This window comes from Macrobrachium nipponense, chromosome 2, assembly GCF_015104395.2.
Source record: "Macrobrachium nipponense isolate FS-2020 chromosome 2, ASM1510439v2, whole genome shotgun sequence".
NCBI classification, from domain to species: Eukaryota; Metazoa; Arthropoda; class Malacostraca; order Decapoda; family Palaemonidae; genus Macrobrachium; species Macrobrachium nipponense.
The window spans coordinates 13,148,127-13,167,568 of NC_087201.1; positions in this window are offsets into that span (position 1 = coordinate 13,148,127).

The following is a 19,442-nucleotide window of genomic DNA, read 5'->3' on the forward strand; positions in this document are numbered from 1 at the left end:
TAAATCAAAAAGATAAAATGCCCACGGGAAAGGAAAAAATAAAACGAAGGAGTCTGCGGATCTTTCGACTTAAAAGCTTTACTGAAGCAGTAGGGCTTTTAAGTCCGAAAGATCTCGCAAGACTCCTTCGTTTATTTTTCCTTCGTGGCATTTATCTTTATATATATATATATATATATATATATATATATATATATATATATACATATATACGGATAAATACACACACACACACACACACATATATATATATATATATATATATATATATATATATATATATATATATATATGAAATTCCATAATGCAAATCATCAATTCTACCATTCAGATACCCCGCTATTAGAAATGCATATATTTATTTTATGATTTTTTTAATGACCCCTGATACCCTGCATTGGCATCGCTGAATAGTATACAGCAGAGTATCTTAGAAATTTGGACTCTGTTATCTCAACTCATCTTCTCCCCATTTTAAGACATGACGAGTGTCTGTAACTATCACCAAAGAAATGTTTGACATGTGTTAAAACGCCAAAACATTTCAATTACCTAATTAGGCAAGACAGTGATGTTAACAAAAATAGCTCTTTGGCTTCAGGAATGAAAATAACTCTCTCTCTCTCTCTCTCTCTCTCTTGATACTGTGCTATAAGACGTGTAAAACAGCGATGAAGAGGGCACTTCTTGATATCGATAGCAAGTGGAAACAGATAGTTACTCAGTTACTCCACATTCTCATCAACGTCCGTGTCAGTCTTTCTAAAGTTCCAGTACTTCTTGTAATTACCAAACAAAGAGCTTCAACCCAATTTTTTCGCTTACTCGGGGAGTAAGTCTACAAACTACTTTGTTGTTGTTGTTGGGGGAAGGGGAAGTGTTGGGAAGGTCTATGGAAGCGCCTAAAAAGGTCTGAAAAAGATGTTTCGCGTTGAGTTAAAGATACAGTAATTTTAGGATAGGATAGTGATAATTTATTTATCAAAATAAAAAGGTAAAAAAAAGAAATAAATAATGCGCATGTTAAACAGTACAGAAAAATGATCTCTAAGGAAATAGAGTGTATTTATTTTAATTTTCGTTGGTGAAACAAGGCTCTGTTTGACCATAGATTTTATCACATTTCAATTTACATTTAAGCAAGGATTATAATTTTTATAATTTATGCGTCAGGGGAAAATCTTTCACACGTCCCATGTAAGCTGGAAGTTAGATCACGTCTTGTTTTTAGATAACTGGTATTAAATCCTGTAGAGACAGCTATGAATTTTCTTGAGGTGATGATCAAGGGACAAAATTAGGTAGATTTGGTACGTTTTTATAACCATTTACACAGAGAAAGATGGTGAGTTTTATTTGCTGGTGTTGAAAATAATTCGTATTATGTTAAACGGCATAAGTGTCGCGTTTGGAAGATGCTTCTCAGATCCACAGTAATGGACGCACGATTTTATAGGTCGTGATTAGGAAGGAAGGTTTAGAAGCAATAATTATATAAGATTATATGAAAGAATGATTCGATATAAGAAAATAAAGTAACGTACATAAACTCGACAGGTGTGGGTGCTATTTCGTCAAAAGCAATATTTTACAGTGAAAACCATGTACATTTACGAAGTATTCATGACGTCACCAGAGTACGCATATGCATACGTACACATATACTTTTAAATGATTCAATTTGGATCGTTTTTAACTCTGTATGATCTAAAAAATTAAGCATAAAAGTTGAGGCTTTGAAACTATTCAGTTATTGATCTTTAACAACTTTTCTTGATATAAAGGAAAAGAAGAGGAAAATGAGGCGAAACCAGGAACCTGGAAAACTTCCTGGGCAAAGAGCAAATTGTGGTTACTTTCTGAACTACTATTTTCATGGAGGACAATTCATAATTTTCTAAATTAGATCTTGTCAGAACCAGGGAGGAATAAATCCTGCCTAAATTACCTTGATCACTTATTCTTCACATTCGCTGCACACGGCGATAGAAAAAAAAAACCGGTGTTTTTTTCTATTTGTAATAATTTTCGTGGATGGTTAATATTCGAGTTAAATGATGCGCAATTTTCATTTTTGGATGTGATTTGATACCGGATTACATCAACAATCAAGTCAAATTTTATGGTTTGATAACAAGTAACAGACTAACTGAATAATTCATAGTTATGAGCGTTTTAGACAATGATGGGTCCTTAATGTCGAATAGTAAAATGGTACTAGAATAAAACGTGACACAAAATCACATGAAGGCTTTTATTAGTTCAACTCCATTCTTTAAATAACGTAAAAAACACGAAAAATACGATTAGTTCAAAAAGCTCACTTTATATCCTGTTTAATTTTCTATATTACACAAAGTTGAAAAAAATAAATAACTGATTAGTTTAAAAAGTCAAATGACTGATTACTTTAAAAGCATCACCAGTATGCTGATTTTTATTTTTTTTTTTTTTTTTTTCGCATTTTTAGAGATACAGAGTCTGAAAACGAAAAAAATATAATAGTTTAAAGAGAAGTGGCCACGAATTCGATTCTCGGGGTCATTCCATTGAGGGTTAGGAGGATTGTACATTTCTGGTGATAGATGGAAGTGAGAAAAGGGGGGTGGGGTAATAATGATTGGCCCACAGATTCACTTTTCATCATAAAAAATGGCAGATTATAGTCCCAGTAAATTCATATGACTTTTGATATGTCTACTATGAAATCGCGCCGTGTATATGAAGAAGTAAAATTTGATAACCATGCTTCATCCTGTAACACTCCTCACTGTTGCCCATCCCTTTGCTTTCATTCCCCTGAGAATAAATACCAATACCACTCAGAATTTACTAAATGAAAGTATTCTTGAAAACGCAACTGCACTATGCTTGTTCGATGCACACTTGCAGTCCTATTAAAAGTAAGAAAATCAAAAGATTGTTCTCATAGGTGTGGTTACGCAAGAAGCCATGAATCGTAATGAATCCAATAGCTTGTGACGGAATATAGGTTTTTTTTTTTTTTTTTTTTTTTTTCATCGGCCAATCTTTATAACGTGTGAGATCCGAGAGAAAAAAAAAAAATTCTTTGTTTGGGAATGGGAAACAAGTAAAAAAAATCTTTACCTTTAGTCATTCAATTTAGTACTGTCTTGGGACGAAAAGAAATATATATTTTTTTTGGTACAAGCCGTTTGGGAGTATGTACCGCCTGGCCGTTTACTGTAATGGAAACTCGCTTGTCTGTAGCACAATACAGCTTTTACTTATTTACACATGGAATACGTTTCTATACGAAATAAACATGTGACTAATAACCAATATGAAATTTCAATAAATAAAACGGGGGAGTAGTTTCTATTAAGAAAACAAGATATAAATTTTCCAGTGGGTTTTGTCTGAAGTGTTTATCGCCATTTTGGTTACCACATAGTGGAAATAATTTTTCGTCTAATGCAGAGCTCTGGAATTACTACTACTGCATTTCTGTGCTATCAGAGACGATTGACAGCAGTTACCATCGTGAGGTTACGCCTACTTTTCCAAATGTCTCTCATAACATCAGATAAAAAAAAAAGACTGTTTTAGTTTCTATACACTACTAACTAAATGCCTCCAGCTACGAGTTTCTATGTCGAATTTCAGTCCTGCTTAATTTTACAAATGAGGTTGTTACAATTAAAAAGAGATTTATTTAACATGGAAACATGTATAACTCATCATTACAAGTTGTTCATCATTTGTAGCTCAAATGATTTAAAGGTTGAAGCCATTTACCGTTTTGTGGTATCTTGAAGATTTAATTATGCGGGAGGCTCAAGTGAGTTTGTAAAAAAACAGCGACTCCATTTTCACTTGTCGCCATGAGCATTTCCGTTATACGTAGTGATTACCCTGCTCACTTCTTTCCCACCGTTATCCCTACGCTAAAGGGTCGGTTGCCTGATGCACCTTTCCTTCAACATCAGCATGGATTATTATTTGGCAAAGGGGTTTTTACTACCGCATGCCCCTTGCTGTCATCAACCATAGATATTGGCGTAGGGCCTCGCCTTTGACTCAAAAGTCCACCTGCAAGGCAGCAGTTTCCACAGTTATTTGGCGATGGGCAACACGCAGGACTTACTGTGGTGGTATTCTTACACCCCTACCACAGGCTGGAATGATTACCGTACTCTATTATTGAGTTAAAGGACGCAAAAGATATTAACAATATTTTGGTCGCGTGATCCTTTTCCCAAACGGCCGAAGAAATATCAGCCTGAACATTGAAAACGAAGGCATTGTCCCATTCCAGCACAATAAGTGACTGTAGTGGAGGGTGTCGGAGTTGACTCTAGACGATTTTATTGCCCTTCAGAAGGACCCGTCAGGAGGACCATTTCAAAGGAAAAGGACCTTCAGTTCTGAGTGACGATCGCTCGCCTTATTCCCTTTGCATAAAGCCCCTGACATCCTGCTCCCTCGCCTAATCCTGTCCTTTCCTGAATAGGACCGATGAGGAACTTCCTAAATCTAACTTGCAAGGCAGCTGCTCAACTCGTCAAGCCTCAAAGGGTTGAAGGCAAAAAGGAAGCACGTGCTGTTTTTATATATATATTTTGTAATTGCGCTCAGTGGGCGTAATGGAGTCATGCCTAGGTCTCAGAAAAGATTACATCCAGCCCGAGAGAATGGTGAAGACATGAGACAGGAATTGATTAGATTTTTCTCCATTTTCGAATTTTAAGAATAATTAAATCTGGGATAGTTATTCAGCTAAAGCTCTGAAACTATTCCCCATTCTCTCTCTCTCTCTCTCTCTCTCTCTCTCTCTCTATTACCTGTATCTATCTATTTTCCTCTTTCAAAGACACTTCAGAAAACAGTCATGCGCATATACCCATTATATCTATCTATCTACTATCTATCTAACTATATATATATATATATATATATATATATATATATATATATATATATATACATATATATATATATATAAATAACGTGTGACTAATTCAGTTATAAATATCTTGCTGGATTAGCGAAAATCTCGCCTCAGTTAAATAATAATTTGTAAATGTTGGCGTCAATTCTTGCAAAAGGTCATACGGAGTTAGAGCAGGTTTTACTGTTCATTCTCAGTGTCATAATGATTTTGTCTAGCTTTCTTCCACGGTATGTTGCTGTTTACAACTTTTGGTGGCAGTTTATTCCATATGTCACATATCTTGTATGTAAGAAGTCCCCACAATGAGATGTGTTGTGTCTCACCATTTCTAGTTTCCATCCATTATTTCTTGTCTATTTTTCGGTTTAACGTAAATAGGTTACTGTCTACTTTTGTTATTCCTATCAGTATTTTAAATGTATCTCTTAGTTGTACTCGCAAGCGACATACATGGTCAGGCTCTCTAGTCGTCTTTGGTAACCTATTTGCCTGATGGATGGATGGAATTAACTTTGCGCCTCTTACTTGTATCCTTTCTAATGTATTTGCGTCTTTTTTAGTGTTGGTGACCAAAACTCTACTGCTTATTCAAGATGAAGTCCAACTATCGATGTGTAGAGCTGCAACACCGTTTCCTTCCTTGTTTTTCTGTATTTGAACTGCCTCCTTATGGTAATCCCCACTAGTTTCTGTGCTTTCTTTTCAACTTCTATGCACTGTTTTGTGGAGGAGAGAGAGAGAGAGAGAGAGAGAGAGAGAGAGAGAGAGAGAGAGAAGAGGAAAAAATACGTCCAATTACACCTTTTCCTCACTGTAATATTTTCTGCGCAAAAAAAATCATGGCCAATCCTATTAACTATGTTACTTTAATTGCCAATAACGTCAGATAATCTCGGCAAAATAAATTCCATTTATCTCTTGGAAGACGAAATCACTCAGATGGAGTCATAACTTTGCTTCGCAGTCTTAAATTTAGTCTGTTTGTGTCCCTGTATATTAAAAGGAATTTTCCTCTTAAAACCCATGACGTTTCCAGTTCCCCTACGATTCCGTCATCTAAAGCCACTTTCCAATGTTATTGTAAGCGGTAATACAGACGTGTCTTCTACGGTGATGTTCGGTGGACATAAAAGTCATGTTATGACATAAAGGAAGACGGAATATGCAATTAGGTTATCATCAAACTCTTGTGATCAAAAGCCACTATATCATGGATCGTGGAGCAAAGCTTCTGTAAAAAGCACAGTTTAATATATGTTTTTCATATAATTGCTAACACATTCCATATTCTCTATAATATAAAAAAACATTCCCGCCTTTTGCATAGGAAAACCTGTGGATAGTCCAGAGATATTTTATTTATCAAACCATCGTGCAACAATGAGTGATGAGTATCGTTCACACGTTATATAAAAAAAAAAAGTGCTGTACTTAGTTTTTTATTTCTTCTAAGGAATTTTTTATTGTATTAAATATGTATGACACTGCACTGAGGATTTGTGTCATTTATACTTCATTTAGAAACACTACTTGGGTCCACTTGTCCTTTTACTTATAATATACTATATATATATATATATATATATATATATATATATATATATATATATATATATATATATATATATATATATGCAAAAGGGCAAATCAACAAATACTTGGGAACGTAAAAGCGTAAATCTTTTTCTTTGATTTTTACAAAGAAACATGATAAATTGACGGCCTTAGTTGCCAATGCATTTACCTAATTTTACTACTATCGTGTCATGAGGCGACATTACTGCCCCTCTCTTTTTTTCAGAAATAATTAAATAGGCATATAGTTTTTAAATATTTGATTTCAATACTAAAATAATCAGTATTATAAGCTGTAGTATGTCATTAAACTCTTCAAGATTTGCACAACTGGGTACAAATCATTACAGCTCTATTGTTATGTCACCATTGTTGAGAATGTCCATGAATATATAAATATTTAGGTATGTGAACAGTTTACCTTGTTTTTAAATGTATTTAAATAAAGTTGTCTACATTAAGACGCGATTAACAAGTCCCTGCATTTCTCCATTACTGCAGTTGTTGTTTTTTAAATGTGTTTAAACCGTCATGAGGAGAATCAAATTTAAAGGAAATGTCTCACTGACAATATTGATTTAATACCTACATATGTGTTTAAAAAAGGCATCCAATATAGTGTTAGTGGTAACGTGTTCTTTTGTAGATATATACCCATCCCTCGTGTCAGCGGCTTTCCCTGCCATATACATTTTTCTCCCTGAACCCGACGTCTTCTATCAAAAATAGAACAAGCTACTTTCGGCGTTGATCGAAGGCTTAATATCAGATGAATGGAAATTTTCCTGGCAACAGTTTAGCCTCTCGCTCCTCTTATTCGCTCTCAGTTCACCAGATGAAATTGCAACAATTTCGCTCTTAAAGTTATGATGGACTTTTATTTTGACAAAGACATTTTTCAACGACATTCTCCAAGTACCGTTACACACACACACACATGCACAAACAAACACAACCCATATATATAACGTATATATATATATATATTATAGATATATATAATATAATAATATAGTTATATATATATGATAGTTATATATTATATTATTAAAGGTAAGTTATTGCCAACGAGGGAAAATGAAAACAAACGGATACTTCCGTTGTTTTATTTTTTCCCTCGTGGCATATACCTTTATTTATGGATTTATCACGTTCCTAAGTTTCCCGTGATTGCAGTTTTTGATACCATGATATATATTAGAATTAGGTGCACGTGAACTTATATATATTAATCCATATATGTAATTATATATATATTATATATATCTATAAATGTCCTTTTAATTATTGCTAAATTCGCTCTACCTCGGAATTAATAGATTTTTCATATTAGAACCCAAGGGGGAATTTATTAAGCAAATAATGAGAAATTTTTTCGGACACCGACAAAGGCGCGAACCATCGACCTCCGTCAATCCGCCCAGGAACTGGCAGTGAAAGTAAGCCAACCCCCCTCCGCCCCCCCCCTTAGACCAAACCCCGCGGGCAAAAGCACTTAACTACGCTACTGAGGACGAATGATGGGTCCTTGATGCAGTTCCAACCAAAACAAAAAATACCCTGTTGGGCGCGGGGCAGGTATTTGAGATGGGTAGGTTAGCATAAACTTACTTATTTTTATTTCTTGGGGCGGTGGCAGGGTTGTCCCCTAAGGCTGTTTCACTGCCAGTCCGTGGAATTGAGAGGTCGATGGTTCGCGCCTGTCGGCCCGTCAATTCTATTATCGCCTTAATTAAATTTCCCCTTGGTTAAACATGTATGAACGAAATAATTAATTCCGAGGTAAGAAGCGAATTAGATATTAAAGGAACCACTTTGTAGTTTTTCGATATGATGTATATGAATGAAAAAAAAACCGGGTAATGTGGATAGACTTTATATATATATATAAGATATATAATAATATTGATCTATATATATATATAATATTATATAGAATATAATTATATATAGTATTATATATATATATAATATATATATATATAATTTAATAGGATATTATATATATATAGTATTATATTATATTAAATTATGATTGTGTGTATAGTGTTCACACATCAACACAAACTACATATGGTTCTGTGCTGGCCAGTTATTTTCACCTTTTTAACTTTTTAATTCACAAATTTGTTTTTGGAATATATATATTTATGGTGTGTTTACTATAGAATTATGACAATTCCGAAGATCTGAGGAAGTGTAAACTGAAAAATTGAGGCAACATCACGAGTCACAACGGAATGACTGATTAGGATTATTAAAGGTTAACATTTTTAGGTGTTGGAAAGCTCCGATTGGAACGGAGAGACTATCAAGTTAATTTCAATTTTCCCTGTTAGAAATAATCCAAGGTTTTTACCAGATCTTTGTAAGTAATTACAGAGGACGTAAACATTATAATAATTATAGAACGAGGAGACAGATAGAATGGGGTGTTTAGATTTTTGGGTTTAAAATGAGGAGAAACAAGAGGACGAACAAGAGGTGGTTATCGATATTGAGGAAGGTTTGGTATTGGTTTTCAAGTGATATGCGTGAATGGAAATTGTTAATGTGAGGTTTTTACTAACACAAGGTCCCCTTTAGCAACAATTAAGAAATCATGCATGAAATGAAGCTTAAGGCGTAATCAGGTTTAAGTCATCAGATGCGAAAGTGGGTCTAAGGTTAAAGTGGTTAAATTAAGTGTATCTTAATAATAACCCAGACCACTGAGCTGATTAGCATCCCTCCTAGAGCTGGCCCGAAGGATTAGATATTTTTTTTTACGTGGCTTAGAACAAAAGCTCATTGTGGGTATCCGAAAGCACCATTTATTCGAGAATTTTTAATTTGAATTTTCTAATGACCAAAACCAAACCATTCCTCTGAGCCCACGTTTGGCAGAAGAATGGGTAATTTGAACTCGTGGACTACCGAATCGGTAGGCGAGCACGTTCAAAACCACTCGTCCAACGGAGGAACTAGGAGTAAAGGTCAGTCCTGTTTGAAAAATGGGCCGCATTGGGTACAACCAGGAAAAAAACGTTGAAGTTAGGAACTGCTGGCAGCTCGTCGAAATGCTGATAGTTGGTAAGCAAACTTCAGGAAGTTCAGTGAAAGGAATTTGGAAATAGTTATTGTGTAATGAAGAAAACTTTGGTTAATGTTGTTAAAATAGAAATCTTTTACAAAGGCGGAAGCAAAGAATGTTTGATGTGAATTAGACCGTAAAAATGGTAAGAAAATTTAAAATTCTTGGCATGATCATCTAGGTTAGGTCCGCCCTTCATGGGTATAGTTCATCAAATCGTCCTTTCCCGGGTCTGGTTTAGCCAGCGTGTAATGTCAATGGGGTAATTTTTTTCAGTTGAGTCTGTGCTGACATGTTTATCAATGACTAATTTCTAAAATGTTTAACAGTCCTGACAGATCAGTTTGCGGAGGATTAATTAGCAGGACACTGGACTAACAGGCAGAAGAAATAACGGCCTCTACCATTTTGGAGAGGAAACTCCAACGAAAATCGCGACGAAGAGGCATCGATACTAAACTGTCAGTTCTCTCAGGCGCCTCGTTTGATAAAGATGTTACCATTCGTCCTGATGGACTCTGCGTTGCTTTTGGATTACCATAATTCATTTTTTTAATTGTCCATTTCCTTTTGGTCTCATAAATGTTCCGATTTCGTTTTCAATATTTTTGGAGCCCTGTTAATTTTTTTTAGGGTTGGGTTTTGGATGTTTAGTTTTTGTAAAGTTTTTTTTGGTATGATTAAACAACCTCTTATAAACCTGTTCAAGAAGCTGGCTCTGAATGATGGTGGGAGAGAGAAGGCACATATTTCATGCGGAGTCATTCGTGTTTTCTTTTCTGCAAAGAGCCTCCTGATAGTTTCCTCTGATCATGCCTACAATATTCCCCTCCGAGGACCAGGCCCAGATGGTCAATCCGATACCCGTAATATGGCACATGGATCATTCCTGGTCCCAGTGAGAGACGCAGTAGTGGGTTTGTTTTGAACTTTCTGAGGGTCCTGCAGGTATTGGCCTAGGTTCGTTCTGGTCTTCCAGAGGCTCTCTCCTTTTGTCCTGCTGAACAATTAAGAACCTTTTAACAGTAATTTTTCTTTTGAGAAAATCCATTTTTTGTTTTTTCCTCTGTGTTACCAAATAAATCGTATTTTGGCATTTTAGTAAAACCAAGTTGCTCCTTTTCTTGGAAAATGAGAATCACCTAATCTTTACTATAATGGGAGTAATGTCTGTCCGTCCATCCTGTTCCATTACGGAATCACAGCCGAAACAGGCCTGATTCCGATGGGACATGAAACTTGGCCATTTTATATTGGTTGACTCCTTTAAGATGGTTTATTTTTTAATAGGGGTTTTCCGAATCCTACCCCGCCCCCTACAACCTCCTAATGGGGTGAGGGTGAGAAAAGGATTCCCTGAAACGCACCCTGGTTCTTGCACATGATACGAGGCTGGTTTATGCCTCGTAGACTTTAGTTACCTTTATTGGCGAATTTTTCATACATATTTTCTGGGCATAAATATGCCTTGCTAGTGTTAGTAATGCTGACTCAATGCTGAAAGACTGATTCGACATGTTTTTGGCCGATTTATATTTTATGGAATCCCAGCCATTAAAGACAAGAACCCTTGGGCCAGTTTTCCCAGAAATTTAGCACTTTTAGACAGCAACAAAATGAAATAATTAGTAAAGAAGTTGCTGGACAGCCAAGGCTGGAGAATGGAAGGATCGAATAGAAGTAACAGACAAAGTCCTCAAAAGCTGGAAAGCAAGTCAGGGCCCGAAGAGATGCTTCAAAACAACCTTTAGTTAATGCCTATAGTGTATCCAGGTGAGGATGCTTTGACAGCAGTACATAACACCACGGGGTTGACTATATAAAGATGGAACTATTTTAAAGAAAAGTCACCCTTCTCAAAAAAAGAAAGAGAGTAGAGAGAGAGGAAGAGAGTGAAGAGAGAGAGAGAGATAGAGAGAAGAGAGTGAGAGAGAGGAGAGATATTTTTGATTCAGCGGAGGTTTTCACTGAATAATTCCACTCTAAAATATTAGCTGCAATACCTCCCACGATCCTGATTTTCAGTTTATCTATGTTTCTTGATAGGTTGGCTTCTATAATTTCCACTCTTTCCCATGCTCCCCTGTTAGGGTTTGTACTGAAGTTTTAAAAAATTTGTTAGTTTTTCAATTTTTCAATTTTAATAGTATAGGAATTGCACTAACAAAAGTTAAATAAACCTTTAATAATTCTTTGAGGTACTGGTTTTATCCTGGATCACCTATAAACTGAAACTTTAAGTCCTTAAAGTCCAAAAAGGCAATTCTTATACCTCAGGCCATTTTCCTATACTTTGTTTTGTTTTCTAGTTTTGAACTAACTTTCCCATTTTTCTAATGAATTGAAAGTTTATCCATTATGCAATTCAGTTTTCAGTAAATTCCTAGTCTAACTTATCTCTCTCTCCTCTCTCTCGTTCAGCCTCGGTATCTCCTCCATTCTCGCAATCTCCATCTCTCTCTCTCTCATCTCTCCACTCTATATATATATAGATATATCATATATATATAAGTATATTAGTAAGTATATATAGATATATATATATATATATAGTATATATATATATATATATTGTTGTAATATATATAATACATATATATTATTATATATATTTGATATATAATATTATATGGATATATATAATACACACACATAATCATATATATATAGATATATTATATATATATATAATATATATATATATAGAGAGAGAGAGAAGAAGAGCCGAGAGAAGAGAGAGGAGAGAGAGAAAGAAGAGAGATAGGAGAGAGAGAGAGAGTTTAGGCTAGCATCCGAATACGACAAAAGGATAACTCTGGAATGGAACAGGCCATTAGAGCGGCCTAATACCAGAAATGCAGCCATCCAACGACAAACAAAGACTGTGAAGAGAAGGAAGGACGCGAAGTCTGAATCAAAAGGAATGGTTTACTTTGCATTAGAAAGCCAAACGTCGCTCAAATAATAATGGCGGGTTGAATTTTGCATAATAAAGCCCCTCTGTGCCATGACAAAGGGCTGTGAGAACTGGTCTTTACTTAGAAGGGGTGGGGTCCTTGAGATCATTTTCTTCTAGTTCCTCTGCGCCACTTGGGATTATCTGCCTGTAAGGTCTCACGTCTTTGTCATCCCAAGTAAATAAATTGTCGACTCTAGCTGTTTTCCTTCCCATATCAACCCCCTTTTGTCTTTTTGTTTGGTTTTTGTTCATTCAACTCCTACATACTTGTTCCTTAAGAGACATATTCAAATCGTCCCCTCACACCTTTATATGGCCCTCCGGGGTGGTATTCTCAGTTTAGAGAACCTCTATCTGTTCAACAGTTGAAAGCATCGATAAATTTTCGAACATTTTACGGGAAACTAATTAAAATGCAAAAACGTTCAAAACTACTGGGCTAGACCTAAATGACAGGCCATCTGTTTAATCACACCGTTTTCCCTTGATGAGAACATATATTTGTGAAATTTGTTTCTTCTTAGAAATCGATTAGGTTGACAAGAACGCTCATCTCAGATAATGAATTGAACGATTTAGAAAGGTAATAAACCAGTTTTGTTGAGTTTCCAGGGTTTACAGACAGGCGATCAAAAGAGGGATGTCATTCGGGGTATTCAATAGTTTATCTTATATTTTAGGACTCCTGAGAGCTTGTTTATGCCATATATTTTCGCTCCAATTAAGGGAACTAAGGCCCCTAACAAAACTACTGTTGTTTTTGTTTTTTGTTGTTTTGTTGTTGTTGTTTGTTTGTTTGTGTGGGGTTATGGAAAGCCCTAAAAAGGTCTGAAAAAAGGTGGTTTGGGTGTTTTGAGGTTAAAGATACAGAAAAATTTTAGGATAGGTATTTATTTGATTTGATTTTGTTTATTAGAATGAAAGTGTAAAAAAATAAATAATGTGCAAGTTGAAACAGTACAGATAAGTTTGATTCTAACAAAAAAAAATATAATATATTTAATTTTGATTTTTCTGTTGTTGCAAAAAAACCGATAATATTTTTTGACCGTAGCCTGTTTTAGCAGGTTTTTAAATTTACGTCCAACCTTATGTCTATAATGTTTTACAACTTATGCGTGAGGCGAAATCTTGCAACGCATCCCCTCCCTCCGAACTAAGCTGGAGGTCGGATTGTGACTTTTTTTTAACAGCTTCAAAAAAGGATTGAAAGCTTCCCGGTTAAAAGTAGTATGGTCCGTAGAAAAAAAAAAAAATTAAGGTCCTGGCGTTAAAAGTTCCTCGTTTTTGTGATGGTCATAAATCAATGCTCTTAAAGGAACATTTTCATTTGTATATCATTGAATGGTAAAGGCGATGAAGAAGGGGACCAAAGAAGCCGAAAGCCAGTGAGCGATTTATAGATAGTGATGACAGAGCAAGAAAACGCAGCTGAGGACTTTACCGTTGGGCATGTATTTGATACCATCCATTCCATCCTTCAAAGATAAATATTTTCCGTTTAGCGATGCACTGGTGACATTTTACGTACCGGTAGAATTTATTTCTTTCGCCCGCCATCCGTCTTTCTTCAGTTCGATTTGCGAAATGATGTCCGAGTTTTGATTCTTATTGCTCAAACAGTTCTTTGAACGCGTGTATAGTATGTTTGCATGCTATAAAATGGATTACTAAATGTTCATTGAAGAATGAATTGCAGGCTCTCTCTCTCTCTCTCCCCTCTCTTCTCTCTCTCTCTCTCTCCTCTCTGTTTTAGTCAGTTTGCCATTTGGTAAAATACGGGAGTTAAAGTTTGACGGGCGTGTTTTTTCCACCAATTTCCCTGGAAGCGGGTTCACGCCGCTTCCCATTTCCCAATTCCCATCAAGGTTTCGGTCCCCAGTCTCATCATCACTTGTTGGAAAATAAAAAAGAAAAAAAAAAAAAACTGGCAAATTCCTAGCCCCCCACCGGCCCCCGTGAGGGTGGGCCCCCACCCCCCCCCCTATCAAAACCCCCCCCCCCCCCCCCACCCCACCCCCTATCACATGCAACCCCCCCACCGCCCCGACCCCCATCTCCCTTTTTCCAACTAAACGCCAAATCCAAGAAAAATGGATTCCAGGCATTTTACTTTTCATGAAGACGAAAATACAAAAAAAAAAAAAAAAAAAAGGTAAAATCTAATTGAATTTATTCTACCTAAAAAGTCTTATATTTTTTAATATTGGCAGTTTTATGGAGGAAAACATTCTTGCAAAATTTGTTATTAGATTAATATTTTCAGATAAAAGAGTTGACGTGTTTTTGGTGTCCTCAAAATTATTAATTTTTGAAATGAAAAAATAAATATTTTAGCAAATATTTTTGATATGCATATGTTTTGATTTTTCAGGTAACATCGATTTTTCGTAAATCTTCAACAAAAAAAAAAAAAAAAATTGTATTTTAAAGGAACGGCAACCAAATTTGTTTTTTTAACTTCATGTTTGCTAATTTTATTCTTCAGTTCTTCCTATTTTTTTTTTATTATTCCATTACCTACCGTTCGGAAAGCTCCACAATAGTCACATGTATTTTGGAACCTCTGTTTCTAAATTCGTGCTTTTAACATACGAACCTTGTCAAAATTGGGATAAGTGTTCAGCGGAGATTTTGATTGAAATGACTGAAATTTTCTTTTTCATTAATAAGTTTGCACCTAAAAGAATGAAAAATGGCCTGGGACGTCCAGCGTTTCCGAGGAAGTAAAATTTCGCCCTTCGATGATTCTGTTAAACATATCACTGTTACAACTGAATTCTCGAGGTAAAACATATTTTCTCATTATTCTCAATCAGCAACTTCGTCCCCCCGTTTATGGGGCCTGTATCATTTCTGTTTTTAAATGGCACCGAAGTAATTAGTTTCTGCTCGATTTGAAAATAATTACTTGAAAGTTTTAAATCACAGCCCCGTGGTGGACAGAACATTGAATGATAAAACTGGTGGCATTCGAACTGGGAGGGGACACACTGTGTTTAATGACCAATGATTAATTTTGCAAAAGACTTTGAACACTTCATTTGCGGAAATAACTATAGTGTTGTGAGTCCTTTTATTACAATGGAGAGATTCATCTTCTGTTGCTATAATTATTAGTCCGGAAAAAGGCATAAATGTAGACTCATCCAAGTCTCTTCTACTTGTCGTCATTCTATGTATGTTTGTTTGTATGGTGTTTTTACGTTGCATGGAACCAGTGGTTAATCCTGCTTCAGCAAACGAGCTGGAGAATGAAGTTACATTGGTTTCATTGGCATCGAAGTTAACTCCTTTGCTTTGAACTGGAATATGAAACTAGACCTTTTACCCCTAAATCTTCTGCTACGAAAGAACAGGTTCCTGATTGTGATAGTATTAGATTCAAGAAACCAAGACAAAACTGACAGACTGATGAAACTGCAGAGAAAATAATTGATTATGATAACCTTTCGATTACGCAGGGCAAGGGTATCCAACCTTTGAAAGCTAGAAGAGTCACTTTTTTTAAAGAACCAGAAAAATTTATAATACTGTCACAGCCCCAGTGACAACAATGGTCTCTCACTCTCTCTTGAATATTTAATATTTTCAAGTTAGAAACTACAGGGAATCCATGAAGTCCCAGTACCATTACAAGCAATAAATAGTTGAAATGGCACTGGGACTTTATGGCCACCATGTATGACTTACTTTTAAGATTGAATCAAATTGAATCAAATATTGTCTTAAGAGCGTTGCATAATTTCTTTGTCTTGAATGACACAGAAGGTATTTTGTTCAGCGATTGGAGCCGCTTCAAATGTCTTGAAAGAGTTGGCGAAAGGAAAAGTGCTCAGGATGGAATAGTGTTCCTCCATTGACTCGTCACACACGTCGAAAAGGACGCTGGAATGAACCATTTTCACTCTCGACCGTCGTCTGATCTTTAAAGAACTTTTCATTTCCACCGTCAGGAAATCTTATATCATGCGAATAGTTCTCCCACCACTGCTATGACCACTATTCCAGTTGTCACTGCTACTTTACTTCAACATGGAAAATAAGTGTGTTTATGGTTTATAATTAACAAATGAAAGTACGGATGAAATATTATTAATTAATATTTGTTTTCATATGCATTTTGTACAAGTGGATTTATCTTCAAACAAAAATCTGAAAGCGAGTATATCAAGCATCCATTAACGGTAAAATAGATTTTCAAATCTTTGATATTTTCAATTTTTATGCTGAATATGTCCGATAGCATTTATAATGTATGATTAGGAAAATCGAGCTCCAACTACTGATGAATATGTAAACAAAACCTCGTGTATCCCAGGACTAGGAATGAATATCATTTATTGTTTAAAATATTTATAGAACAGCAGAGTTGAATTTTTACAAATTCTGATCTGATAAATGACGCCCATCCATGTAGTAGTGAATATATATATATATATATAATATATATATATATATATATATATATATAATATATATATATATAGATATAGATATAGATATATATATATATATATATATATATATATATATATATATATATATATATCTATATCTACATATATATATATATATATATATATATATATATATATATATATATATATATAGGATATATATATATATATATATATATATATATATATATATATATATATATATATATATATATATCTATATATAGATATAGATATATATATCTTACAATATATAGATAGGTAATAGATCTCCTATATATTATAATATCTATATATATATATATATATATATATATAGTATATATTATATATATATAGATATATATTATATATATATATATATATATATATATATATATATATATCTAGACTCACATAAGTATCGAATCCAGATCTGTTTCAATTGAAAGACAAGACCGCTGACAACCAGGCCACACAAGTCACAAAAGAAGCTGGAACCTAAGTACCACTGGATCTAAGGCTTTGCCTGGGCAGATTTCGATGAATTTGATGGCTTTTTTGGTTGTTGATCAGCTTTTTATTATTAGTTTCACAATACTTTTCTAAATCTTCTACGTTCTTCCAAATGTAGTTGATGGATCAAGAAACGAAGATCAACTCTACTATGTTCTGTTTACTGGGAGTAAAACACAAATGTTTCGTCATATGTCGTGACCTACATTATGTCTTTCTGTGGTTTTATATGTGATGCAGACGAAATTGTAGTGTTCATAACATAAGCAAAACATTTAAATATAGTACAATAAAATAAGAATTCAAATTATGCAAAAAAATAACTCATTACAATAAGATTTACAATAACCAAAACCAAAAAAATTGTGGGTGAACTATGACGGAAACAAAAAACCACGTCTGGTTGTTGGACAACAGCCGAAAAATTTAAATAGAGAGAGAAGAGAGAGAGAGAGAGAGAGAGAGAGAGAGAGAGAGAGAGAGAGAGAGAGAGGTAATTAAAGAAGTGTTGTTGCCATTATCTGAGTTATTTACTATATCTGTGCTAGACGATATAGTCCGCCTACTAGATGAGAGCGATCGGTCTACTTCCAGTTGGCGGTTCTTGGTTGGTTTTTGTAATAGAAAAATGAAGACCGATTCTGCTATGATTAGTCGCTGGAGATTTGGTTCCGTACAGATGATGTTGGTGTTCTCCACTGGTTCTTGAGTCGTCGGTTTCCGGTTGTGAAGATCGATGTAGTACTGGTGGATGGCTCCTTTATTACGACGTGCCTTTTCAACGTTGTGGAAGTGTGTCCGACGTACGTTTTTTTCGGAGGACTGGCACGTCCTCTCTGGGCGAGTAAATCTGGAAAAGATGTCGGCACTGTTCTCTTTGTTCGGGCTCTGGTTGGGGTTGTTCCTCACTACGAGGGAAGTAGTCAAATGAGGCTTGCAAGAAATGCGAACTTGAACCCGTTCGAAGGGGGCTTTGGGCGTTGTCCCTCTGCTGTTTATGCTGGTGATGTCCTTCTTCTCCTCTTCAAATCATTCGCTACATTCTGTCCGATGATGTTTTTATCATCGTCGGCTGTTGTTCTGGTTTCCCTGTTTCAATTCTCCTCCCAGTTACATCTTGCATTAGTTTATTCTGAAATTCGTTGTTGGTCAGGAGTTTCTGGACTCGTTCGATTTCCAGCTGAGTCTCCCGGACGCCTCGTGGAGCAGTGGGTTGTAGCTCTCTTGAATTGAAAACTAAGGTACTGCGCCTTACCGAATATGCCAATAAAATGCAAAATGAGATACATTTCCCCAAAATAATTGGTGATTTTAAATCTTGATATTGTTATGGAGCGATAAAAAAACTTCACAATCCATGGAACCCCATCAGGCCCATAATTCCCCAAATAACCTCGACCACCTACCAATCAGCAAAGAAACTGAATGAGATTATATTAACATGCTTCTCATCAAAATAATCAGTACAGTCGACCACAGAAGTCCATTGATTGTTTACTCCATAACGCAGAACCGGATGAAGACATAGTATCTCTCAAATATAGAGACTTTATTTACAAACGTGCCAGTGGATGACACCGTTAACTTGATGCTTGACCCCATATACCACTCCAATCGAGAACCACTTTATGAAAATATCTGTTGGAATTGGAAAACTGTACAGAAATGTCCCTTTATAGGATGAAAATACTTTTATGTTTTATTTTGAGGGCATTGGAATGTTTCCATTTGTAACTAACAAGTTTTGTAGTATTTCAAATATATAGCTCAATCTAAAGACGGCCTATCTTGCCTATCCTCCAACGCATTTTCTCCTCCTGTTTAATTAGTTCACTCAACGAAATTCATTATATTTATCTAAATATAACTGAATCCATGCAAGATTTTCCCCTCCTGCATAAGTTATAAACATTATATTCCTTACTTTTAATATAAAATAAAACATGCTAAAATATACGGTCAAAC